Source organism: Chinchilla lanigera, unplaced genomic scaffold (assembly GCF_000276665.1).
Source record: "Chinchilla lanigera isolate Chin_1 unplaced genomic scaffold, ChiLan1.0 scaffold00046, whole genome shotgun sequence".
Lineage (NCBI taxonomy): Eukaryota > Metazoa > Chordata > Mammalia > Rodentia > Chinchillidae > Chinchilla > Chinchilla lanigera.
In genome coordinates this window covers 7,731,045-7,745,619 of record NW_004955447.1, presented here as the reverse complement: position 1 = coordinate 7,745,619, position 14,575 = coordinate 7,731,045, and positions in this window count along the sequence as shown.

The window sequence follows — 14,575 nt, the reverse complement described above, 5'->3', positions numbered from 1 at the left end:
AAATCTAAAGAATCTATGTGTCATCATAAAATAACCCACTTGAAAATTGATAACTTATCTGTTAGGACTTTGAGGAACACACACACACACACAGAGAGAGAGAGAGAGGGAGAGAGAGAGAGAAAGATGCTTTGAATTCAAATTTTGGAACTGTTTCTCTAAACACTGAACAAGGCTTTATTTCACCTCAAGACTTCTCTAAGACCCTAACATATTAATAGGTATTGTGAATTTTGGATAGGGAAGAGTTTGTATTTTCTCCATGTTTATTTTTCCAAAAGTCAAGACAAGTATTTTCTGTATCTCACTTAAGGTCTGAAAAACATTAATGTGTTTTTATCATTTTACAGTGGAGGAGACTGAGTTAGATGCTAATCAACTCCTTCACTAACAGTTTGCTAACCACCCCTTATTTCACAGCAGTTTGGTTGTATTCCTTTGATAGTAGTAAATCAGACAGGCCTGCTCCCTGACTACCCAGAGTGTCCCACTGGCAGGAGATACACAGGGCCCAGTACACCACGCTGTCTCACGTACATGGCAGTTTGGGAGCATACTACCATTTAAATAATATTGCTTACTTTTTATGTATAGATGACCCTGTAATATCTTATTCTATTAAAATGTGTTTATTTGCCTTATGATTACAAGTAAACATGCACTTAGAAGCAACTGAATAGTTCCTCATTTGAATAGACTTTGCTATAAAGAAATTTTTTAAGGTATAAAATACAATTTTTGCATTATTTGTAAAATATAATGTATGTTCTGTTTTCATTTGTCTTGGATTATGTGCTTTTGTCATCAAGATAGAATAAAATAAAATGTACCTATACCTATATCTATAATATAAAAGAGAATTAGAATACTTCGAAGATTATAGCTAATGTGAATACATCAGCACATTTCTATTTGTTTGATAGAGCAAACAATTACATTTATTATAAATCACAGAATAAACCTACTTACCAAATCATGCACATTGGCCCATTACTTCCATGCAGGGATCATACAAATTGACTGCATTCTTCAATAAATATTACCATTTGAGGACTCAGAAATCAGAATTCTACTTCTGTTCATTTTCTTCCCCTCATATTGCTGTTTAAGCCCCATTCTAAATCATTTGCATGAGGCTGGGTAAAGTGTGTAGAATGAACTTTTTTCTTTTCATCCAATATGGTTCTTATCGCAAAGAGACTAAAATGTGGAAAACAGGAAAAACAGAAATTTGAAGTTGCCATTCTGATTTGTATTGCTTTTGCCTTCAATTTTCTTTAATATACTAGAGAAATACGTGTTTATGTGATTGTCTCAGTGCCCCAAACCCTAAATCTTAGTTTGAAAATGTTCTTAAATCATTTTTGTTAGGTTTTCGATGCAGAAGAAGAAACAGGCAGAGGGGAAATAAGGCCTTTACTCCGGACACGGGGAGGAGAGGACTGCATGCAGCACAGGGCTCCTCTGTGGTAAGCCGGGGGCTCGTGAGGACTCTGGCCAGAGGCTGAGCTTGAGGGGTGGGCTCTGTGATGTCTTAGGAGCTGACTGCAGCTTCTCCTGCAAGCAGGAAGGGTACAAGGAGGTTGTATTGAGGGCTGAGGGGAGAAGAAGAGGGGAAAGAGGTCATTTGGAAGACAGGCTGTGGTTTTTGGGCTTCAGCCATGTTCAGCCACCACCATAATGATTCAGCAATTCACTCTTGGGCAGTAACCTATCACTTTTCCTTTTATAGGGATGTCACTAACAGACTAATTTTATTATTAAAGCTAAAGCCCCACAATATTTTCATCTGAATAAATCATATTTTCATTTGTTTACAAATTTTATTTTAGATTTTTTTAAATTTTTGCTTTCAGTAACTGATGTGGATTACTAGTGTTATGGCTGATACATTGTGTCAACTTGAGGAGTCCGGAGGCTTGGCTAAGTGACTCAGCAGTTCTACATCCTGGGGTGAAAAGGACATGCCCTTACCACTCCAGGATTTTGTGCATTGTGACAGCTTGAGAAGTTTAGAAGGTTAAGTGACTGAGCAGGGAGCTAGGGTGCTTACTTTCTATTCATCATGAGCCTGTGCAAGAGGAGGGCAGGGAGATTGTGTGAGTGCCACACGCCCCCTGGATGGGGGTAGCCTGTTTACAATATAAGGGAGGAGAAGAGGCTTGTTCTCCCTGTTTTGCTCTCTCTTCTTTTGCTGTCTTCTACCACGTTGAAGGGTTGCCCCTGTGCCATGTGTCACTCTGCCTTGGAGCCAGCTGATTACAGACTGAAACCTCCACAAACTGTGAGCTAACAAAGCTTTTTTTCCTTAATTTTGGGCATTGGACATTTTGTCTCAGCAACGAGAGGACAGTAACGAAGACAACTATCAATTAACAGAACTGTTCTGAATTCTGCATTTCTAACATCTCATCATCTCAAATAGCTGTCAAATAGAAAACTAGGAGGGCTGGGGATATAGCTCAGTGCCACAAGCACCTGCCTTGCAAGTGGAAGGTCCTGAGTTTGATTTCTGGTGCAAAAAACAACCAAACAAAAAATAGAAAACTAAAGTTGAAAAGTATGAAATAGTAACTAGTCATACATAATCTTTAACTGGGTTGAGTGAAATGAGGAGGACTGGTCAAAATATAATGCCTGTACTGCAAAAAACTTCAAAGGCGAACAGACTGTGTTAGTGATTGGTTTTACCACTTCAGTATGCTTTGCTTTTGACTGATTAATCCCTTTCAACTTCACTTTACAATCCATAAAATAAGGATGGTTGGGCTTGAGATGCAGTTCAGTGACAGAGCACTTTCCTAACATTTAGGGTTTCTGGAATTCACTCCTCAGCACTACAAAACAAACAACAAATTAATAAACATGAAAAAAATAAGAAGGATGGTTAGGTTTTGCAGCAACAGCTTTAAGAGTGCACAAGGTCTAGCTGGGTTAGTCTATCAGTGTGTTAATCTGTGTGCTTTCCTCTTTTCTCCCAACTGGACTGTGCACACGTGTGTATGCCCTATAAGATTAGATGTGAACTATAAGATTAGATGTGATTCTGCCCTATAAGATTAGATGTGAACTCTAAATTAGGAACAGACCTAAGGACAGTGGACACAACAATATTAAATAAGATTCCCATCCATGTTATTAAAAATAATTTTACAGACAGTAGAAATTTCATTATTATTTATTCGAGCAAGCAATAGAACAGAAGGCAAGGAACACCAGGGCCTTGGAAATTCAAATTTTCAGGCCTTGGAGAGAAAAAAAACTGAGTCTTTAAGTTCACTGAACCAGGTGGGTGGGAGACCAAATAGGAGTGGTTCAGTCCAAGTCCAAGGGATCTGCAGAAATAAACTTAGACCCAACGTACAGACTTCGTTGTGGTCCTCTGGCCAACGCTCAGTAACTGCCTACTGATCATTCACTTTGGGGTAAGGAATTCCCAGTTCAGGAGCTCTCCTCAGTGTATTACTAATTCAATGGTTCTTCGAAGCCAACAGCACAGAGGCTGTAAAAATTGTATATCCTTTTACGCAATAATATATAAGAGAGGAACTTTGCCCTAAAAGATGAACACACAGGAGAATTCCTTAGAGCTAGCTTCTAGTCTAGACTGCATAAGCATAGAGAAACATGTGTTTCTCTATGGACCTGTAAGGAAGGAACAGTTTTCTTTTTCTAATGTTGCAAACTGCTGACTTTGTAAAACGCAATAGAAATCAATTCGTAGTTAGGTCCTTATGAGCAGAAGTAAAAAGTATCTTTAGGGGATTTTACAATTCCAAGATACAGATTGTCCCCAATGCGACATTTTTCAAAACTACATAAAACATAAACTATGTATTCATATAAAAATAACAAATTCTTTATCAATTTATTGGCAAGAGAGATCCAGCTAGTTATAACTGGTGTTGTTTTTTTGAGAAACTCCAGTACCATTCATTGTAAAGTCATTAATTATCAGAAACTTTACTATGTAATTTACAAGGAGAATGGGCTATTATTGTACATTCTCCCATTGTATGGACTTCTAAAAGGAATTTTCAGGTTTAACAGGGCTACTTGAGAGATATGCAAAGTTAATTTTTAGCCTTAAGAAGTAGCATAAATTAAGGGAGTTGAAATTTTCTACTGTGCCAAGAATTTTGAATGATTTCTTCTTACTAAAAATGATAAGTGAATTTCTAAACTGAAAATACTTCCAATTTATAGGATTCTAAAGAAATGGCTTTAAATGTACAAGAAGAGGTAAGCCTTCCCTCTCATTGCAGCAAGCGTGTTTTTAGGTACACACAATCTCTGTCGTATTATGCCATGGGAAAGTGATTCACAGCCACTGCAATCTAATGACGGTCCCTCAGTTTTGATCAATTTGGCAGGATATATTTTTAGTTTAACTCAAGGTTATCTCTTAAGTAAATGAAACATCTTGCCAGTTTATTCATCCTCCTACTTTATATGCTTTCCTTGAACAAGTAATTCTGTGGGTCTGTTGCTTAGTAAATCATAAGTTCCCTTCTGAACTGTAAAGGAGCTTGTATTTGTGATATATACTTCAATTAAACATGTCTACTTTTATTGAGTAATGTGCTTGTGTATTTAGACCAGTGAAGGCTTAGCAGCATTAGGAATAAACCCATTTTAGAGACGTAGCTAAGTCAGGTAGCAATGTCAGTGTGCTACCAGGAATTAAAATTTGAATGCAGCAAGCAACAAATGCCTTTATTCAGCCAGTAACATCATTGTACTTGTTTTCCATCCTCAGGTCTGTTTGCACAGAAAGCTTCATAGATGACTGGTGTTCTCGCATTAGGAGGCAAAAATTAGCTGATTATCTTTGTTTCTGTTAAAGAAATGGCATTGGTTATCATTCCCTGTATACAAAATTTCATTGTTTGGAAAATCGGTAGTATATATTCTATGATTCCTTCTTCCTTTATTAGCTGCAATGATTTCATAGCAAGGAGCATCTCCTTAAGAATTACTTGTACCTGTGGTAGAACTGCGAAGAAAAATCAAAATAAATGTTTATTTTCTTTTATTTATTAGTTTTCAAAATTGCCAGCTGTAGGCAGCTTTCCAACATGACCAAGATGAGTTTTAAAAATTGTCTTAGTAGCTCAGTGAACTCATAGAATTAGACATGATATGTATCAATCCTTTGCAATTATCTTTTCTACTCACACTCTTCCTTCTGTCTTTGACCCATGGGCACTTCTGTAAGTGAGATCACTTTGCAGGGCCAGCAGTCTTTGATACCATTAGAACACTCACAAATACCCACAAATTTGCCACAGTTTCTGTCTCAGACCAGGAGTGAATCATTTTAGCCAGGAGGCTTGGTTGCTTTTATGAACAACTGACATTTAGAGAGCATAAATTGAGTAAAACGTTTGCCCAGGTTGACAAGGCTGTTTATTGTTTATATCGCAGTGGGCAGAAATAAGAAATATTTTTCTTCAAATATACAGAATAGTAAACATCATGCCCTACGTTCACCAATTCTTAATATTTTCTGACGTTGGTTTTCCCTATCTATCAATCCATATTGAGTGATCTATCTAGGTTTATGAATCCCAGTGTGGATACATATGCATTATTAAATTTATTCTTACTTTTATCATTACTTTGCCAAAACATTTGCCAATAAGCTGAAGAAGTCGTGATTTTCTACACTATGCATACTCCATCATAAATTTCTTATGAAGAAAGATATCATCTTGGATAACCACATCAGAAATATTTACTGTTTTAATAAAATAGTAACATAGTATACACTAATGCATGGTCAGCATTTACCAGTTATGCTAATTTACCCTGCATAGCATTTTTTCCAGTACAAGATATAAACAAAATCACATATCACGTTTAGTTGTTTGTCTCTGACTCCACGACGCTGCAGCCCACAGTACACGATTCCAGCCTGCTGCAGCCACAGACATGAAACCGCAGTCTGGGAGAGCTGCTGCTTGGGCTGTGGCAGCTAAGAAATAGAAGACTCCCCGAGAGCCCTGGGAGCTCAAGCAAAAGCCCAACGCGTTCAACAGGTGGGACACTTAGTCCAAGAAGATTCTTGTCTGGCCTAAAGATGCTATGTTGTCTTGCCTGTTGGGTTTTCACTTACTTGATATCAGGTACCACTTCTCTCCTTCTTCTCCCTTGTAGGGTGGGAACACTCATCCTATGTCTTTCCTAGCACTCTATTTGGGAAACATACAACTTGTTTCATTCAACAATCTCACAGCTGTAGAAAAGACTGTCTCCTGTTAAATCGCACCACGCATCTCATCCATATGATATTTAGATGATACATAAGAGTTTGGACATAAATTTTGACGTTGATGCTGGAACATGTTAAGACTACAGGACAGAAAAAACTATTGCCCATGAGAGACCATTTCTTTCAGGGGAAAGGGGGCAGAATCCTATCTTGTGAATGTTTGTCCACGTCCAACTTTCATATGTTGAAATCTACTACCCAGTGATTTGGTATTGAGAACTGGTGTTGAGGTGTCAAGAAGGTGCTACCTGGTAAGCAAAGAACCTCAACCAGAAACAAAGTCTGCAGGCACCTTGAACCTAGATTTTGTAGCCTCATAAACAATTCCATGTTCTAAAGTATTTTGTTAGATCAGCCTTAGTGAATTAAGACACAAACATAACAAAATAATTTCTGCACTGGTATTCACTTTTTGCTATTGGTGAAAAATGATTTTAAATTTCTTATTTTTGTCATATTTATTTATTATTATTTTACTAATTGTCTAGATATTTTAAACCTACTAAAAATTTTAAGTATAGCAAACCTCAACATTTTATACATGTTCTAGTATCTGAGCTCTATCTCTTTTGTTTCAAAGCTTATGGCTGTAACTTCATGTAAATTACTTCCAGTTGAGTGTTATCATTTATATCAAGATGGCCCATCCAAAGCCTCATGATCAAGGAGAGGCTTTTAAAAGATGACTGGATCATGCTGTGTGATTGTCATCAGTGACTTAGCTCACCAGTTTATAGCTAAATGTGATTTGAAAGTGAGAGATAGTTGGAGGAGGTGAGTCACTGAGGGTGGAGCCCAGAAGGGTCCATTTCCTTCCCCCTCCCTTGATCAGTCTCTGCTTCCTACCTGTCCTGCCATGGACTGTTTCTCCTCTACATACTGCTCTACCTTAGAACCAGCGAACTATGAGCTGAAATCTCTACAAACTGTGAGCTTGAGAAAACTCTCTTAAGTTATGGGTATCAGATATTGGATCCCAACCATGAAGGAAATAACTACAGCATTGTTAACTAAACAGAATGAGGATAATGTTGTTAAGTTAGCAATAATCAGTACCCCTGTGAACAGCTTTAGAGCACATGATTTTGTTCATGTGCTTGACCTCTACTGGTATCTCTTTCCCATGTCTTCATTTGCTCAGCCACAATCAAGTACAATGGATTGGATAAAATATAAGCAATAGGAGATTGCTTCTCATAGTTTTGGGGGTGGGAAATTCAAGATTAGTATGCAGGCAGACATGGTGTCTTCCTATTTTCAGATAACCATATTCTCAGTGTTTCCTAATGTGGCCAAAGAAGAGGTAAAAAGAAAGTCTTCTTGTGTTCTAAGGACACTTAACACATTCATTAAACTCTACATCATGTAATTGTTTTACTTCCAAAGACCACACCTCCTAATACCAGCACTTTGGGGCCTACTATCTTAACATAAAACTGTTTTTTTTTGGTTTTTCTCCAGTACCGGGAACCGAACTCACGACCTTGCACTTGCCAGGCAGGCGCTTTGCCGCTGAGCTAAATCCCCAGCCCCTAACATAAAACTTTTTATAAGACACAAATAGCAGGTGCATAGCAGGCTTCTTATGATTTAAACCAGTGTTTTTAAAACTAGAATGTGTATATCACTGGGAATCTTGTGGAAATGCAGATTCTGACTCTATCTATCTGCTGTGTAGCTTGAGTTTCTGAATCTCTAAAATGGTCCCAGAAAATACTGATGCTCCTGGTCCTTGAACTACATACACTTTGAGTAGCAAAGTTTAGGGTTTGCCAGCCAATTAATTTTTTAGGATGGTTAATATACCATAGTTATTTCTTATCTTGGAATTAGAGTTTTCTGAGAATTTGAGTAGGTAATTGAAGATGTAACAGAACCAAAATTGAGGAAACTGCTTTCTTTTCTGAATTTGTGTCTTCTGTACTGATACTCTATCTAAACTCACATTGGTACATAGGTCCCCTGCACAGGGGTCGTCTGTAGTCCTACTGCCTATGCCATCTCATTGGTGTACTGTCTGAACCCCAACCGTGGTTGTAAGCTCAGCCCTTGCAATCTTAGAATGTCATAAATGAGGGTCATGTCATTTCAACTAAGAAGATAAGAATCACAACCACTTGCAGTCAGGAAATCTACTACTCAGTTGTTTTCAAGGACCAAATACTGTATTTCCTGGGCTCTTGAAAATTTAGTGGTTAATACCCAAGGTGGTATTTAGTGCTTTGTGCAGCAACACCACCTGTGACACCTGCTGCCTGATCACCCAGTTCAATTCAGCAGCATCAAACTCCAAATTCTCCCCACCTCCTCGACCTCAAAGTTGCTTCCAGGTCAGTTGTCTTTAGGACAGACTACTGTGCCAAAATACCTTTCCTAACATCAGTTGGCTAAGCATATTTTAAACATTTCCTACAATGGACCCCACTGGAAATTGTTGTAGATTTGAGACCTCTGAAGCTGCTGTTTCTGCTCAGCTCCACTTTGAGCGCAGAGTTGGGTTTCTGAGGCCAAAAAATAACCAATGGTGAGCTGTAACGGGGTGAGATGATGGCTGAGATTGCCACGCACGCAGCTCTGCTACACGGTGATGCTGACCAGACCCCTGAGGGGCAATCTGCTGAGTCGCACATCATTTCTAAACCCAATCAGAACAATCTGCTATTTTAATTTTGTTTGCATTTCTTTAATCTACAAAAAAATGCAATAATGTATGGGGGAAAGAATGGTTTTTGCAGATATTTACATAAAAATTCTGTTAATTTAGATAAACAGAATTGTGACTTTAGATGTTATTTAATATACAATGACCACTGTCTCTATAAAATAGTAAAAATATTTCAGCTTTTCAGAGGATGACTTGTATTATCACCATGTGTTGGCAATCAAGTTTCCTAGATGGATGAAGTTAATGGACACAGTGATAGCTATGATTGGAACTGCTTTGAAGTTTTTATCTTCCACTCAACATTTAGGATTACAGAGAAAAAAGGCATTGCGCTTTAACAAATCCATTTCAAGTGGAAATATTTTAGAGCTATAAATATATTTGTTAAGAAATACCTTTCATTGGAGCAACATTTCATAATTATGTCCCAAATTCAGTGCCTCTTCAGATTTATTTTTTTTTTGATTGTTTGTTTGTCTTTTTTCCGGTACCGGGAACCGAACTCACAACCTTGAGCTTGCCAGGCAGGCGCTGTGCCGCTGAGCTAAATCCCCAGCCCCACCTCTTCATATTTAAAGCTGTGTGTGTCCAGAGTGATGTTAAAAAAGCCTGTTGAGAGATCCAAGAAGTGTGCAAAGCTAATTTTTTCACTTTAGCTCTGCGTATCTTGTTATAATTAATACTCTGTACATACACATGGAAGGACATCCCTTCTAATGTAATTCCTTCTAATGTAATGAAGGAGAGAATAGCGACTGTAAGTGAAGGAAAGTTTACATGTGAATACGAAGAAATTTGTAAGAGTGATTGGGCTTTATCTCTCAGTGTGTCCTAATGATCTAAGATCGCCTTTGATGAGATAGTAGTAGTTTCCAGAAAAGCTTTTAAGATACTGTAAATTCATCTTTTGCTATATAGAGATAGGCTACATAAACAATTTGTAGCATTAAAAGACACTGAATTTGCTTGATAATAATCAGAAAAGCTCTTGCTGTAGAAAATCTGATGAGTGAAAATACCCCTAATGATAAGGCTTCTCCTAAATTCTTCCTGTAGTAATTGGCTTGGCAAAGTCCTCATGTTTATTCTAAATAGGAGTTGAAAAGTTTAAAGTAAACCATGAATGCATAGAGAAATTGCTTTAAAACATGTTCATACATAGGTCAGCATGGAGAAATAAAGATGGTTTTAAAAATGATTAAAAGAATGTGCCCTTAGCAGTGTGAATAGCTACACGATCCCCACATGGTGAGTGTTCAGGCTCAGGTTCCCAAATATGTCTGAGAATGAAGTTTCTAAAAGTGATCATTAAAAATACTTTATTTTTCCTTCAGAATAATTTTTAAAGGGTATACCTTCATTATAATGAATAAGGTTGCTTACCGCAAAATCCTACTTTCCTTTTGTGGTCTTGAAAACTCCGAAATTTTACCTCTTTAGTTCTCTAATAAAAAAAAATGCGTATTTACCCGTTGAATAACTCACAGAACAGCTGAAGTGTTTCTTTTCTCAGTTTTCTAATTGCTACCTTCAATTACAGAGCAGTTTCTGCCTTCAGTGTTTTATCCTTTTCTTTTTTTTTTTTTTGGTTTTTCTCCGGTACCGGGAACTGAACTCACGACCTTGCGCTTGCCAGGCAGGCGCTTTTGCCGCTGAGCTAAATCCCCAGCCCCTCAGTGTTTTATCCTTGAAGAGCCCAGTTTGGACTGTGTGAATCGATGCTACCCAGGTTAGTGCACTATTTTCTTGCCGTAAGCAAAATGGATGAAATTGCTTTCATAGCTTTCAACTTAATCATATTTCATCTTCCATATGTAGTAATAGAAAGTCTTATAGTGTTCAAGATCTGGCACTATTTTCTAGTTCTCCTTCTATCTCTTATTTGGAGTGGGAGAGTGAAGAAGAAAGAAGCTTGACAAAAGACAACCCCTGGCATTTTTGTAGTCTTTCACCTGATCTGTGTCGCTCCAGCACACTTTCCATTCTGCACATCAAACTGATGTTTAAGTCTGCATGTCTGACCCGGTAGTCTGCAGGTAGACAAAATGGTTCAGAACGTATAATTCATGTTTTGCTGTTCTGATGTCTTTCTTGCTACTCTTTTCTAGACTCTTCCCTTTGGGTCACATATAACTGTTATACCCACCATACACAATATATGTATAAGCTTTTCCATGTTACTGTGCATTCTGCATCAAATTGCAGAAATGCCTTTTGTTGTCTTCCCAGTATAGGTACATATACTTATAAACTTGAAAAATGTATGGCTGTGTTCCTGAGCCAGCCAGTCAGGCATAATTCACCCTTCTGTCACCTATAGCTCTGCCTTGTTGCGTTGTCTAGTTGCCCTTGGCCCCATGTCTCAAGCCTGTTTTTGACTCCTTCCCCTCATGGGACTGTGTTTTCTCAGAACAGAGAGAATGGTCATCAATGACTAGAAAATCCAAAAGCAGGATTATTTTACTTAAAGCACTAGGGGAAAATAGCTAGTTTATTCTCTTTCCCTAAGGGTACAATCAGCTCACCTCTTTCTGCCTTTCTAAATACATCTGTAAGCCTCTGTGATCAAAATTATGATATGATAATAATTTCCCTTTCCTTGGGAAGCCTTCTTTTCAATTCAATGTTCATTTTTTCTTTTGCAAATGTTTACTTCTAGATAGTATGATGGGTAAATGTTATACTCATTCCTATTTCTACTGCCATTTTTTCAGAACCAGAGTCTAAAACATAGAGAATGTAGTTCCATTTCACTATTTTTACATAATGTAACAAAAAGAGAATAACTCACAGGTAGCTAAAGAAAAATAAATTTTAAAACTATCACATGAACAAGTGTAATTTTACAGACATCATTAGGAACTGATTTATGCATTTTGGATCCTTTAAAATCTCTTTGATAAAATAACATGCAAACGGGGAGAATGAAGACATGGACAAATTTCAAATGGCTGACTACAGAGCCAAGTCCTACATTCTCTAAACACTCATTATCTCCGAATTTGAAAATAAATCAAGATGATGCATGAGTGAGAAAGAATAATACTGCAACTCCCACCAAAGTTTTCTTTGTAAAAAAAAAAAAAAAAAAAAAAAAAAAGGAGGGGGGAACAGTCTTGTACAGTACCAGTGACAACATTAGAATTTCTTTCTTTTTGTCCTTTCTAAGAATATTTTTTGTAATTTGGCTTGGCTGCCACCCTCCTCTCCCTAGTTTTACTTTGAATTAGGTCCAGGACTTTTAGCTCCAGGGAAGCCAGTTCTGGTATTGAAGCAGCTCTTTCATTCAACAGTGCTAATTGCAGCCACAATCACTAGTTCACAGACTAAGGAAATTAATGACGGAAAAGCCCTGTTAGATCATCTCATCCATCTGATTCTGACGAGAAAGGATTATTTTTTACATTATGTCCTGGAATATTCTGCCTGGGTAAGTTTAAGTGACCAAATAATGAGGCGTTCACCTTTTCCCTTGGGAGAGCATTGCATTGCCTAATAAACTTTACTTAAAACACCTGAAGATCAGCAGAGGTTTTTTTTTTTTTTTTCATCCTTTCATTGCCTATCTATATATTTAGCTTTGGGTCTCTAAACTTCTTTTTTTTTTTTTTTTTTTTTTTTTTTCTCTTTTCACTCCATTTAATGCCATTGCTCTAGTTATACACCCTTGGGTCACCCTGAACAATCTCTCTCCCATCTCCATTCAATATAGCACATTTCCTGGCTACCATCCCAAAAGAATGATAAAGATGTTTTTATGTGTATTTGCAGAGAAAGATATGGTCTTGACGAGTATGATACAAAATACTGCTATTCATTACTTCATTAATCATTCAGGTTCAAAAGGACGCAAGTGAAGCTTTTTTAAAACATAAATTAATTTTTAAAAAATAGTAACGTGGTGATTTTTATCTCTGCTTTCCATTTATCAGCTTTAAATATGTGTTAAATTAAAATTCTCTCAAGATACTTGCATTCAAATTATTTGCTTGGTGAAATCTTGGCAGTGGAACCTGGGTTTGGACTCCAAGCTTCTCTTTATCACTTTGGTCACTTAATTTCTAAATGTAAGCTTGTTCATTGCATTTCTTCATTTAATGTAGACCAGAAGATATTTTAAGAGAAGTATTTAAATCGATGTCTCATTGTATAAGTCAGTATAAGTCTGATTGTTTATTATAAAGTTATAAAGTAGCAATAATGTTCTATGCTACATAGAGTTTGATAGAGGGGGAGATCGCTCCCTTCTATAAACAAAAGGAAAGCATTATCATTATAAATGATACAGAACAAAAGGAAAATAGTATTGCTGTTATTGCAGATTTATTAGCAGAGCTGATAGATCTGGGGATTTAGAAACTAGCACAGTTTACAATCCTTGTGACAAATTAGCTTTATGTGTCTTTCATGAGACAGATTCTAAATGAAAGTTAGGAGCATAATAGGCAACAAAAATAATTATCATTTTTTGAGAAACATGAACTTCTTTAAGATAATGCAGTCTATGACAGTAAGTTACCCGTGTTAAGGAAAATAAATGATCCTGATCACTGAAACGAGGCACTAGGAACGACTCAGTATAATCAGATTTCTGAGGAGAATGAGTTCTCAGAGTTTAATATACTTCAAGAATAGACAAAATTTCAAGAAAATTTTAAAAGATTCATATTTAATACCTCTTCTCAAATTGCATACCCTCTACTGGAGTACTGTAATTAGCTTGAGATATGTGAATTTCTAAATCTGCAAATAAGCACTTTTATCATTGTTTTTCAAATGTCAATGAAGTCATTATGAATCAAGACTACATGCAGTCATTTAGTTAATTCAAAGATAACTTTGTTTTTCTAACATCGATGCATCACATTTTCTTATTCAACATGTCTTCTGCTTCATATTTATCTTTTAAAATGTTGGTGGCTTTAAATGGGAGTCCTATTAGAAAATCTCCATCAGAGTACTAAAATAAACTACCATAGGGAAGTTTGTATGGCGTTAATAATTAACTCACTGTGTCTTAATTTTCAGTTTTTGGGTAGAGAAATGTCTGTGCTTTTCATGAACTGATTTCAACACAATTTCAGTTTTGCTTTATTACTTAGAAAATAAACCTTACTATCTCATTTAAAATATTACAGCTAAAATAAATCAAACTAAGCCAAAACCTGTAGTATATTTTTAGAGAAACACAGATGTATTTCACACAGTCAAAATGTGACTAGTCATATCTCCTTTCAGTTAAAGAAAAAGGACAAATGAAATGCCAAGAAATTTGACAGTTACTGAGCCACTAAAATTTTATAACTCTAAAACCACATTCTTCATTCTAGAGTCATTCATTGTAAATACAAGACTATTCAGTTATTTTACGTCTCAGAAATTTTTATTGTATCTTATCTGTTGAAAATTACTTTGTAACAAATTTGGAAATTTTACAAAAACTTTCAAGGTCCTCTTTCGGTGGGATGTTCTAGTCTAAGACTGATGGTGCAAAATGGCTAATCTTAGAATCCTGGTCATTACCAAGGTGCTAGGTTGGGAGAGTTGTTTAGTGTCACTGCCTATATTAGCCGAATCTTATTTAATTTTAAGGTCTTTTAATGCTTAACCTAAAAAATTATAGAAAAATTTCCAGC